This window comes from Ranitomeya variabilis, chromosome 1 (assembly GCF_051348905.1).
Source record: "Ranitomeya variabilis isolate aRanVar5 chromosome 1, aRanVar5.hap1, whole genome shotgun sequence".
NCBI lineage: Eukaryota > Metazoa > Chordata > Amphibia > Anura > Dendrobatidae > Ranitomeya > Ranitomeya variabilis.
This window is the reverse complement of record NC_135232.1, coordinates 477,958,482-477,972,227: the sequence shown is the minus strand read 5'-3', so window position 1 is coordinate 477,972,227 and position 13,746 is coordinate 477,958,482. Positions and strand designations below refer to the sequence as shown.

The 13,746-nt window shown below is 45.9% G+C and overlaps 1 protein-coding gene and 1 long non-coding RNA gene across 4 annotated transcripts in view; one reads left to right on the top strand and one right to left on the bottom strand.

Moving 5' to 3' along the window:
• Positions 1-11,413, bottom strand: part of KIAA1958 (KIAA1958 ortholog) — a 186,897-nt gene extending 175,484 nt beyond the window's left edge. The window contains exon 1 of one of the 2 annotated variants that reach the window (XM_077251144.1): positions 11,066-11,413. The gene's annotated coding sequence lies outside the window, so the exon portion shown is untranslated. The remainder of the gene's footprint in view (positions 1-11,065) is intronic. The other variant, XM_077251152.1, reaches the window with a different exon arrangement.
• The window catches only part of LOC143765005 (uncharacterized), an 88,975-nt gene continuing 86,175 nt past the window's right edge, over positions 10,947-13,746 (top strand). Inside the window, exon 1 of one of the 2 annotated variants that reach the window (XR_013213310.1) lies at positions 10,947-10,979. This is a non-coding gene — a long non-coding RNA (uncharacterized LOC143765005). Of the gene's footprint in view, positions 11,072-13,746 lie in introns of both variants that reach the window. The other variant, XR_013213309.1, reaches the window with a different exon arrangement.

Below are 13,746 nucleotides of genomic sequence, written 5' to 3'. Positions count from 1 at the left end.
TTGCTTTCTTGGCCTTTTTTCAGAGAATTTGAATGGTAACACCAAAACTTTTTCTCCACTCATGGTTAGTGGTTGGGTGAAGCCATTTATTGTCAAACTATTGTGTTTTCTCTTTTCAAAACATAATGACAACCCAAAACATCCAAATGACCCTGATCAAAAGTTCACATACCCTGGTGATTTTGGCCTGGTAACATGCACAGAAGTTGACACAAATGGGTTTGAATGGCTACTAAAGGCAACATCCTCACCTGTGACCGATTTGCTTGTAATCAGTGTGAGTGCATAAAAGCGGAGTGAGTTTCTGGCCAAGAAAGCAAAAATTCTGATGGGTCTGTAAACTTTTGAGCACAACTGTATACGCCTCCTTTGTACCCGAATCTCTGCTTTGAATAGCTTTGTTATTGATACTTATTTTATACAAGTTTTTGCCTTTGTACATATAATAAAGAATTAAAGTTTTTTAACCTCATATTGGACTATATATTCCATTTCTTTAGTATTTATCATTGGTAGGGGAGTCCATGTTTATTCTCAGTATTGGTCCTTCTATGGAATCATAAAACCGTGTAAACACCTACAATAGTTATTATGATTTCTGTTTTGAAGATGTATTATGTAGAATTAACCCATATGTGTACAGTACTGCTTAGCCACAAGGCGAGACTTGGGAGGGACGGAGCTCTATTTGCCTTCTCACTTGTTCCAAAAAAATTGAGTTGAACACCTTATAAAAATCCTCGAGCTCCACTGATTTGATGCACTTTTCCGTTTTGTGCTGTTCGCTCCATAACAGAGATATTCATATTCATTGTTTTTGGAGTGCACTATGTGAAATTTCTGCTTGCAAACCAACAAGGTTTGTCTTCTGAGTCTTTCTTTAAGGGGTCATACTCACTTGCAATACCCGGCACTGCACATAGCACAGAGAAGCAGAGCGTGCGGCTGCATGTATTCCTATGCAGCCGCACGCTCCGATCTGAGTGCCGGCAGCAGCGCCGGGTATTGCCGTGCGAGACTCATCCGAGTCTCGCGCAAGTGAGTATGAGCCCTAAGGGTGTGCACTTTCACCCCTTCCTCCCAAACGCTGCCAATCACAGCTCCGCAGCTGATCTAGCGGACTAGCATGATCAGATCACTGCTTAGTTTTGATTGTCAGTGTCTGGGAGGAAGGAGTAAAGGCATTTGCAATCAGAGAAGACTCTGAAGAAATGCCCAGGACTGTAAGCAGAGATTTCACATATTGCGATCCAAAAGCGACAAATGTGAATATCTCCCTAATGGACAGATGAAGCGTAAAAAGGAAAAAAAAGAGAAGGAGCATCAGGGAAATATGGGGATTTTTACAAGGTATTTAACTATATTTTTTGAGCAAGTGAAAGGTCCTCTTTAAACAACAAATTGGAGTGTATTTATTGTTATTTTGGTTTAGGGGACAAATTCTAAGGTAAATTGAGGTTATTTTAATACTTTTGTTATGCACTCTGACTAATGATAAGGCTTAGTTCATAAGAAAAACGACCTTATTTTTACACAGTTTTTTAACAGCATGCTTCGTGCTAGAACACTGTGGATACGTAACTTTGAAGTCTATATTAAAATATAAAACCACATTACATACAATGCGTGAATTTCTTTTGGGGATAGCGTTTTTACTGGCATTTTCCCCCCATACACTTAAATATAAAAAAATAGTCCAAAAAAGCTGTTAGATTTTTTTTCTGTTTATTGTGTTGGTGCTGCTTTTACATTTGTTATACTTTACATTTATTTGAAACTTTGCAAAAAGCATAATGCAGTCACTTTTTTCTCTTCCTCTATTGCACTATTCCATAAAACCTATACAAACTGTGTCTACATTTGTACATATGAAAACCATAAAGATTACCTCTTGTTCTTAGATTAGTGAATGTGTGTTTACATCATCCAACATTTCGTGATCTGCTTCCTCTCCTCCCTCACTGTGTCAGTAAAGACTAGTAATATGTCTGAAGGAGGCTGGCTGCATCAGCTCTATAGATAAACTGGCCTTCTTCCCCTTCTCTGCAGAATCAAAGACAGAGAAGAGGGATGGCTTAGGCTACTTTCACACTAGCGTCGTGCACTGCACGTCGCTATGCGTCGTTTTGTAGAAAAAACGCATCCTGCAAAAGTGCTTGCAGGATGCGTTTTTTCTCCATAGACTTGCATTAGTGATGCAGTGCGACGCATTGCCACGCGACGCAACTGTCGTGCGACGGTTGCGTCGTGTTGCGTTGGTCCGTCGCCACCAAAAAACGTTGCATGTAACGTTTTTTGGTGCGTCGAGACCGTCTTTTCCGACCGCGTATGCGCGGCCGGAACTCCGCCCCCGCCTCCCCGCACATCACAATGGGGCAGCGGATGCGTTGAAAAACAGCATCCGCTGCCCCCGTTGTGCGGAGCTTTCACTGCTTGCGTCGGTACGTCGCAACGACGCAATTCGTCGTGCGTCGTACGACGCTAGTGTGAAAGTAGCCTTAGCTGTTTAATTCAACCAGGCAGCCCCCTTCACACACATCTTAATCATGTGCTTATGAAGAGAGCAGAAAAGTATAAAGCTATGTGCACACGTTGCGGATTGGGGTGCAGAATTTTCCGCACAAAATCCGCATCTCCTGGCAGAAACCGCAGGTGCGGATTTGCCGCGGATTTTCTGTGGATTTTGTGCGGTTTTTATGCGGATTTTACCCCTGCGGATTTCTATTATGGAAGGGGTCAGAAACACTGCAGTTCTGCACAAAAGAAGTAGCATGCTACTTCTTTTGTTCCGCAGCGGTTTTCATGTGGATTTTTCCGCACCATTAGCACAGCCTTTTTTTTTTCAAATTGATTTACATTGTATTGTAAATCACAGTGCGGAACTGCAGCGTTTCTGCGTGGAAAAATCCGCTGCGGATCCGCACAAATTCCACATCGTTTGCACACAGCTTAATAAAGAGGGGCTGCTATGACCCAAGACAAGCAGTGAAATGGAGGAAGTTTCAGAAATAAACTAATTTGAGAAATTCTTGATTTTAGTTTGAAACATATCCAAATAATGTACAAACATTAACCCCTTCATGACCTTGCCGTTTTTTGCAATTCTGACCAGTGTCCCTTTATGAGGTAATAACTCAGGAACGCTTCAACGGATCCTAGCGATTCTGAGATTGTTTTTTCGTGACATATTGGGCTTCATGTTAGTGGTAAATTTAGGTCGATAATTTCTGAGTTTATTTGTGAAAAAACCGGAAATTTGGCAAAAATTTTGAAAATTTCGCAATTTTCACATTTTGAATTTTTATTCTGTTAAACCAGAGAGTTATGTGACACAAAATAGTTAATAAATAACATTTCCCACATGTCTACTTTACATCAGCACAATTTTGGAAACAAATTTTTTTTTTGCTAGGAAGTTATAAGGGTTAAAATTTGACCAGTGATTTCTCATTTTTACAACAAAATTTACAAAACCATTTTTTTTAGAGACCACCTCACATTTGAAGTCAGTTTGAGGGTTCTATATGGCTGAAAATACCCAAAAGTGACACCATTCTAAAAACTGCACCCCTCAAGGTGCTCAAAACCACATTCAAGAAGTTTATTAACCCTTCAGGTGTTTCACAGCAGCAGAAGCAACATGGAAGTAAAAAATGAACATTTAACTTTTTAGTCACAAAAATGATCTTTTAGCAACAATTTTTTATTTTCCCAAGGGTAAAAGGAGAAACTGGACCACGAACGTTGTTGTCCAATTTGTCCTGAGTACGCTGATACCTCATATGTGGGGGTAAACCACTGTTTGGGCGCACGGCAGGGCTCGGAAGGGAAGGAGCGCCATTTGACTTTTTGAATGAAAAATTGGCTCCAATCTTTAGCGGACACCATGTCGCATTTGGAGAGCCCCCGTGTGCCTAAACATTGGAGCTCCCCCACAAGTGACCACATTTTGGAAACTAGACCCCCCAAGGAACTTATCTAGAAGCATAGTGAGCACTTTAAACCCCCAGGTGCTTCACAAATTGATCCGTAAAAATGAAAAAGTACTTTTTTTTCACAAAAAAATTATTTTAGCCTCAATTTTTTCATTTTCACATGGGCAACAGGATAAAATGGATCCTAAATTTTGTTGGGCAATTTCTCCTGAGTACACCAATACCTCACATGTGGGGGTAAACCACTGTTTGGGCACATGGTAAGGCTCAGAAGGGAAGGAGCGCCATTTGACTTTTTGAATTAAAAATTATCTCCATCGTTAGCGGACACCATGTCGCGTTTGGAAAGCCCCTGTGTGCCTAAACATTGGAGCTCCTCCACAAGTGACCCCATTTTGGAAACTAGACCCCCCAAGGAACTTATCTAGAAGCATAGTGAGCACTTTAAACCCCCAGGTGCTTCACAAATTGATCCGCAAAAATGAAAAAGTACTTTTTTTTCACACAAAATTTCTTTTAGCCTCAAATCTTTCATTTTCACATGGGCAACAGGATAAAATGGATCCTAAAATTTGTTGGGCAATTTCTCCTGAGTATGCCGATACCTCATATGTGGGGGTAAACCACTGTTTGGGTGCACGGCAAGGCTCGGAAGGGGAGGCGTGCCATTTGACTTTTTGAATGGAAAATTAGCTCCAATCGTTAGCGGACACCATGTCGCGTTTGGAGAGCCCCTGTGTGCCTAAACATTGGAGCTCCCCTACAAGTGACCCCATTTTGGAAACTAGACCCCCCAAGGAACTTATCTAGATGCATAGTGAGCACTTATAACCCCCAGGTGCTTCACAGAAGTTTATAACGCAGAGCCGTGAAAATAAAAAAATAATTTTTCTTTCCTCAAAAATGATTTTTAGCCCAGAATTTTTTATTTTCCCAAGGGTAATAGGAGAAATTGGACCCCAAAGGTTGTTGTCCAGTTTTTCCTGAGTACGATGATACCCCATATGTGGGGGTAAACCACTGTTTGGGCGCACGGCAGGGCTCGGAAGGGAAGGCACGCCATTTGGCTTTTTGAATGGAAAATTAGCTCCAATCATTAGCGGACACCATGTCGCGTTTGGAGAACCCCTGTGTGCCTAAACATTGGAGCTCCCGCACAAGTGACCCCATTTTGGAAACTAGACCTCCCAAGGAACTAATCTAGATGTGTGGTGAGCACTTTGAACCCCCAAGTGCTTCACAGAAGTTTATAACGCAGAGCCATGAAAATAAAAAATAATTTTTCTTTTCTCAAAAATGATTTTTTAGCCCACAATTTTTTATTTTCCCAAGGGTAACAGGAGAAATTGGACCCCAAAAGTTGTTGTCCAGTTTCTCCTGAGTACGCTGATACCCCATATGTGGGGGTAAACCACTGTTTTGGCACACGTCGGGGTTCGGAAGGGAAGTAGTGACGTTTTGAAATGCAGACTTTGATGGAATGCTCTGCGGGCATCAGGTTGCGTTTGCAGAGTCCCTGATGTGCCTAAACAGTAGGAACTCCCCACAAGTGACTCCATTTTGGAAACTAGACCCCCAAGGGAACTTATCTAGATGTGTGGTGAGCACTTTGAACCCCCAAGTGCTTCAAAGAAGTTAATAACGCAGAGCCGTGAAAATAATAAATGTGTTTCCTTTCCTCAAAAATATTTTTTTAGCCCAGAATTTTTTTATTTTTGCAAGAGTAACAGGAGAAATTGGACCCCAAAAGTTGTTGTCCAGTTTCTCCTGAGTACGCTGATACCCCATATGTGGGGGTAAACCACTGTTTGGGCACATGCCGGAGCTCGGAAGGGAAGTAGTGACGTTTTGGAATGCAGACTTTGATGGAATGGTCTGCGGGCATCATGTTACGTTTGCAGAGCCCCTGATATGCCTAAACAGTAGAAACCCCCCACAAGTGACCCCATTTTGGAAACTAGACCCCCGAAGAAACTTATCTAGATGTGTGGTGAGCACTTTCAACCCCCAAGTGCTTCACAGAAGTTTATAACGCAGAGCCGTGAAAATAAAAAATAATTGTTCTTTCCTCAAAAATTATGTTTTAGCAAGTAATTTTTTATTTTTGCAAGGGTAATAGGAGAAATTGGACCCCAACAGTTGTTGCCCTGTTTGTCCTGAGTACGCTGGTACCCCAAATGTGGGGGTAAACCACTGTTTGGGCGCACTTCGGGGCTTGGAAGGGCGGGAGCACCATTTGACTTTTTGAACGCAAGATTGGCTGGAATCAATGGTGGCGCCATGTTGCGTTTGGAGACCCCTGATGTGCCTAAACAGTGGAAACCCCTCAATTCTAACTTCAACACTAACCCCAACACACCCCTAATCCTAATCCCAACTGTAGCCATAACCCTAATCACAACCCTAACCCCAACACACCCCTAACCACAACCCTAACCGCAACACAACCGTAACCCTAATTCCAACCCTAATCCTAACCCTAATCCCAACCGTAACCCTAATCCCAACCCTAACCACAACTGTAACCCCAACACACCCCTAACCCTATCCGTAACCCTAACCACAAGCCTAATCTTAACCCTATTTCAAACCCTAGCCCTAATTCCAACCCTAACTCTAATTACAACCCTAACCCTAAGGCTATGTGCCCACGTTGCGGATTCGTGTGAGATTTTTCCGCACGATTTTTGAAAAATCTGCAGGTAAAAGGCACTGCGTTTTGCCTGCGGATTTACAGCAGATTTCCAGTGTTTTTTTTGTGCGGATTTCACCTGCGGATTCCTATTGAGGAACAGGTGTAAAACGCTGCGGAATCCGCACAAAGAATTGACATGCTGCGGAAAATACAATGCAGCGTTTCTGCACGGAATTTTCCGCACCATGGGCACAGCGGATTTGGTTTTCCTTAGGTGTACATTGTACTGTAAACCTGATGGAAAACTGCTTCGAATTCGCAGCGGCCAATCCGCTGCGGATCCGCGGCCAATCCGCTGCGGATCCGCGGCCAATTCGCTGCCAATCCGCTGCAGATCCGCGGCCGATCCGCTGCGGATCCGCGGCCGATCCGCGGCCGATCCGCTCTGTGTGCACATGCCATAACCCTACCCCTAACCCTAACCCTACCCGTAACCCTAACCCTACCCCTAGTTCTAACCCTAGTTCTAACCCTAACCCTAGTGGAAAAAGAAAAAAAAATATTTTCTTTATTTTATTATCGTCCCTACCTATGGGGGTGACAAAGGGGGGGGGGGTTTATTTATTATTTTTTTATTTTGATCGCTGTGGTAGAACCTACCACAGCGATCAAAATGTACTTGTAACGAATCTGCCAGCCGGCAGATTCTTTGGGCGCACTGAGCATGCGCCCGCCATCTTGGAAGATGGCGGCGCCCAGGGAGAAGACGGACCGACTTCGGGAGGATCGGTAAGTATGAGGGGATGGTGGGGGGGTGGATCGGAGCACAGGGGGGGGGGATCGGAGGACAGGGGGAGCGGACAGGAGCACGGGGGAGCGGACAGGAGCACGGGGGAGCGAACAGGGGGACGGAGGGGGGTACCGGACAGAACGGAGGACTGGGGAGGAGATCGGGGGCGGTGGGGGGGGGCCAGAACATGATTTCCAGCCATGGCAGATGCTATTGCAGCATCGGCCATGGCTGGATTGCAATATTTCACCATTTTCATAAGTGAAATATTGCAAATTGCTCTGATTGGCTGTTGCACTTTCAACAGCCAATCAGAGCGATCGTAGCCACGTGGGGGCAAAGCCACCCCCCCTAGGCTGAAGTACAACTCCCCCTGTCTCTGCAGATCGGGTAAAATAGGAGTTAACCCTTTCACCCGATCTGCAGGGATGCGATCATTCCATGACGCCACATAGGCGTCATGGGTCGGGAAGGGGTTAAAGAGAGACAGTGAAATCTGAGCGCTGGTGTCACTGTCTCCGGAAAAACTGAACAAGAGGAAGTCCGGGCTGCAGCTCGTCCTGAACTTCCTCTTCATGTTCAGTTTGTCCGAAGGTGGAGACAGTGACACGAGCACTGATTGGGCACCGGGCACCACGTGTCATTCCACTACATCACAGTCCCTGGCAGACCGAGTGTCAACACCGCTGGAATGGGACGAGAGTATAGGCTATATTATTTTATCGGGGTCGAACATTTAGCTTAAGGAGGGATTGTCCTAGTAGTGGATAACCCCTTTAAGGGGAAATTGACAGCTAAGGGTGCTTTCACACTAGCGTCGTACGACGCACGTCACAATGCGTCGTTTTGGAGAAAAAACGCATCCTGCAAAGTTGCCCGCAGGATGCGTTTTTTCCCCGTAGGGTTGCATTAGCGATGCATTGCGACGCATTGCCACACGTCGCATCCGTCGTGCGACAGATGCATCGTGTTTTGGCGGACCGTCGGCACAAAAAAAAGTTACATGTAACGTTTTTGTGTGTCGTGTCCGCCATTTCCGACCGCGCATGTGCGGCCGGAACTCCGCCCCCTCCTCCCCGGACATCACAATGGGGCAACGGATGCGTTGAAAAACTGCATCCGCTGCCCCCGTTGTGCTTTTTTTTCACAGTATGCGTCGGCATGACGCATTGCGTCGTGCGTCGTACGACGCTAGTGTGAAAGTAGCCTAACACATGCTGTCTGATCCACAGGCAGTAGTTTTCAGACACTGGCTGTATGATTTCAGCCATGTATGTTTGACTGTGAAATTTGAAATGCTGCGGCGTGCCAGAGAAAATTAATACTTTAAAAGTTGGCTGAGGAACAAGCCGCATGGGAGACTTGTAGAAAAAGCCGGTCCCATGCAGCTTCCCCCTGCCTGACAGGTCTCTCTCTATACATATACACAGGGAGAGACCTATCACCCAAAGATAGCAGATGAGGAGAAGCCACCAAGGAAGCGCCTTTTCTGACTAGTTACCCGTGTAGGTTGGTCCCAGGTCAGCTAACAAAAGTATGTTATCTGAAATGCTTCAGCGTTTCCAAATCAATGTGAAATCATACAGCCAGCGGTGTCTTATACATGCTGCTAGTGGACTGCTATCAGGTTCCCTCTCTCCTTTGAATTCAGCTATTTTCAAAGATAAAACCAAGGACAGTAAAAATTAAAAAGCGGATCTAAGGCTACATTCATACATCAGTTTTTTACCGTCAGGTTCAATCGACAAATGGTCTCACGTTTCATCCGTTTTTGCTGGATCCGTCAAAAATTGTTTTTCCGGCGGCCGGAGAAAACGGACATAGTAACGTTTTTTGCGTCCGTCAAAAAAATGGACAGCGACGGATCCGTTGTTTGCTATAATAGAACCCTATGGCGCTGGATCCGTCAAATGATGGAATCCGGCGATGGATTCCATTATTTAACTAAGCATGCATTTTCCATTCTAGGGTCTCTCTATCTCTCTGATCCGTCACATCACTTTTTCACAATTTGCGACGAATCCATTTTTTTTCAAAACTCGCCGGATTGAGCCTGACGGCAAAAAAACTGATGTGTGGAAGTAGCCTAACAGATACCCTTTTTTTATTTTTGATTATATTCTTCTGCAATGTTTAATTTACAGATTAATTTTTAAAAAAATGCATACAACTGCAGAAATTCATAAAATAATCTGTAGTTTAATATGCAGTACCAGATCGACACTTTCTGAATCAATATAGAAAATATACTGCCCCAAATCTATTGATAATTTTAAAAAATAGAAATCTTTCAGGAGTGACGTGGGACAGAGAAAAATGGGGACTGCCTCTTCTTAAAAAAAAAAAAGGCCTGGATGGATGTTCTCATTACAGCCAAGTTTAATTATTACTACATCTATGGTAAGGCCAGTTTCACACTTTACAATTTGAGTATGGACTATGATGTACAGACTGGCTGTGGAGCAGCAAATTCAACAGCCTCGTAAGCCTATGTGATGCTGTCGAGTTCTGTTTAGAAGACCAGCGGAGAGTCCGGACATAGTGATCCATATTCGGACTGTGAATGTTAGAATATTGAAACTGGCCTAAAGGGGAACTATATACATAAAATGTCCAAAAGACTAATAACAAAGGTATTCTTCTTTAAGTTGCGTAAAGAATATATTGACATGATGGGAGACCTTCTTTAGCTATTCTACATGCATAATATATATTATACTACATGCCAAGCACTATCACTACTACTACATAAAACCTTGTTTACGGAATTTTGCATTATGCAAGCCAACACCATGTGTGTTTTATCAAAAGAAGCGTGACTGTGACAAGCAGAAGAAAGTACAGGGCACTATCATTTCTATCTATGCTGTACACAGCCGATTATTTCCAACTTCATAAATGGAATGTTATAGAAAATTCATATTTTATTGCAAGCCTTATTTACAGTGTGAACTACATGCCAGTATCTTCCCCTAGTCTAAAAATGTAAAAAAAAAATGGGAAAAGATACTGCATAACAAAACACCTTGTTATCTCGTAATCTCCTGAATTCTTCCCTCTGTGCATTTTATCCTTGAAATGGCCCTTCTGCATGAGGAGAATAATTAAACAGTTCTTTATTGTACTGAAAAGGGAAAAAAAGCATTGCCTTCTGCAGTGTCGGTGTGCGCCTTTAATATGACTGCATCATATAAGACTGAATGAATAAGTATTAGCACCCCAGGACAGACTGGCTGTACTGGAGCCTTTGTTACAGGGAGTCTGAGGAGACAAGTGAGACATAAAGGGATAAATTAATTACAGGCAGATAAAGGAAGATGGGGAATGCCAAGTAGAAGACTTGCCTGAGCTAAGTTCAAGGCTTTTTTTAGACGTCCTCATGTGGTTTGGGAGAGATCACTTCAGGAAATATTGTAATATCTGGCCCTTTTCTTCATTTGGAGGACAGGAGTCTCGGGCTACACATGGATGGGGCAGACAGCACACAAACAACTACCAGGAAGGCTCAGCACCATTCTAATAGGCTGAGATCAGAGGCTCGTGCTGGAAACATGACGTCACAGCGATCAGTGACATCACACTAGCACTCGAAGACCCAGAGAAGTGGCTGAGGTCAGAGGTGAGTCCTCAGCTCATGTAATAACACACTTCCAGTCATGATGACCTTTCTGCACACAAAAGCCTCCCCCCAGTGGGAGCACTTACCTGCAGGTGGGTCCCCATAGGAATTCTCTGCCTGAACTATAGGAGAAGTTGAGGTGTTATTGAATGGCCCGCCCGGCAGCTAAGCAGGGCTCTCTCCAGTCGGTCTCTTTTAGGGGGACTTCTCTCCCCCATCCACCGCTGTGTGTGTCTGTGGGGAGGGATATAATAACCTAGACAGTATCCCCTTTCACCGCAGCTCCGCCCAGTCGATGATCTTATAGTGGCCAGTCAGGGGCGGCGATAAGCGCCGGGGGGGGGGATACAAATAGAACACAAGGAGGAGGGGAACAAGTCCGGAGCTGCTGCCGGAAATTGAACTCGCGCTCATAAATATACCACAGGAAGTATGTAATAACACAGACAGTCGGGCTTCGCCTCGCCACCTCCCATCCACTATGAGGGAAGGCGGGAAATCCAGTGCGTTGGCTCCGCCCCTCGCTCCCTCCCCAGTTGGGACAGTTCTGTCAGGCGCGTTCACACAGCCAGGTTGTCCCATTGTTGTGAGGAGAATACTGGTGCGCGCCAAAAGCCGTCACTGCAGCGCCTGTGACACATGGCCAACTGAACTGACATGGCTCCCAACATATGTCTGACACACTGCTCCTAACACGGCCCCGGACACACTGCTCCTAACACGGCCTCTGACATGTCTCTGACACACTGCTCCTAAGACACGGCTCCTAACAGACGGCCTCTGACATGCCTCTGACACACTGCTCCTAAGACACGGCTCCTAACAGACGGCCTCTGACATCTCTGACACACGGCACCTAACAGACGGCCTCTGACATATCTCTGACACACTGTTCCTAACACACGAACCCTGACACAGGGCCACCCAGCTCCTAACAGACGGCCTCTAAGACACGGCTCCTAACACACAGCTCCTAAGACACGGCTCCTAACAGGCGGCCTCTGACATACTGCTCCTAACACACAGCTCCTAAGACACGGCTCCTAACAGGCGGCCTCTGACATATCTCTGACACACTGCTCCTAAGGCAAGGTTCACATTGCGTTAATGGCAATCCGCTGATGGCATCCGTTACATAGCGGCACTAACGCTATGTAATGGATGCTTTAGCGCACCCATTGACTGCCATTATGTAGCCCATCGCTAACACATGTCATAATCGGCATGCGTTAGCAATGTGCCGTCATTCTGTGATGGACTCAGACGCGGTCTGCAGCGTTTTCGGGTCTGTCACCACTAGCACAGATGAAGCATCTGCGCTAGCGCTATCGTATAACGCGATCTTTTTCGGCACTTGCGTTAACGCAGTCCGTTTAACCCATGCGTTGAACGGACTGCACTAACACAATGTGAACCTAGCCTAACACACGACCCCTGACACACGGCCACACAGCTCCTAACAGACGGCCTCTGACATATCTCTGACACACGGCTCCTAACACACGGACCATGACACACAGCCCCTAGACACGGCACCTAACAGACGGCCTTTGACATATCTCTGACACACTGTTCCTAAGACACAACCCCTGACACACGGCCACACAGCTCCTAACAGACGGCCTCTGACATATCTCTGACACACTGCTCCTAAGGCTTCTTTCACACTTCCGTCTTCCCTCTGTCGCAATCCGTCGTTATGGCAAACGTTCAATGTAACTTTTTTTTTGTCACGACGGATCGCCATTTCCGACCGCGCATGCGCGGCCCTCCTCCCCACTCATCACAATGGGCAGCGGATGCGTTGTAAAACTGCATCCGCTGCCCACGTTGGGCTAAATTTAGCACAACGTACGTCAGGCCGACGGTTTGCTACGGCCCCGTACTGACGGATGTGTGAAAGAAGCCTAACACACGACCCCTGACACACGGCCACACAGCTCCTAACAGATGACCTCTGACATATCTCTGACACACAGCTCCTAAGACACGGCTCCTAACAGATGACCTCTGACATATCTCTGACACACTGCTCCTAACACGGCCACACAGCTCCTAACAGGCGGCCTCTGACCATATCTCTGACACACTGCTCCTAACACACGGCCCCTGACACATGGCCACACAGCTCCTAACAGACGGCCTCTGGCACACGGCCCCTGACATATCTCTGACACACTCCTAACACATGGCCCCTGACACACGGCCCCTGACACAGACAGAAGGCTACTAACACACGGCCTCTGACACGGCTCCTAACAGACAGCCTCTGAAACACCGCTCCTGACAGATCTCTGACACACTGCTCCTAACACACAGCTCCTAACACACGGCCTCGGACACACGGCTCCTAACAGACGGCCTCTGAAACACGGCTCCTAACATATCTCTGACACACGGCTCCTAACAGACAGCCTCTGAAACACGGCTCCTGACAGATCTCTGACACACTGCTCCTAACACACGGCCCCTAACATATCTCTGACACACGGACACACAGCTCCTAACACACGGCCCCTAACATATCTCTGACACACGGACACACAGCTCCTAACACACGGCCTCGGACACACGGCTCCTAACAGACGGCCTCTGAAACACGGCTCCTAACATATCTCTGACACACGGCAACTGACACATCTCTGACACACTGCAGCTAACACACGGCCCCTAACATATCTCTGACACACGGACACACAGCTCCTAACACACGGCCTCGGACACACGGCTCCTAACAGACGGCCTCTGAAACACGGCCCCTAACATA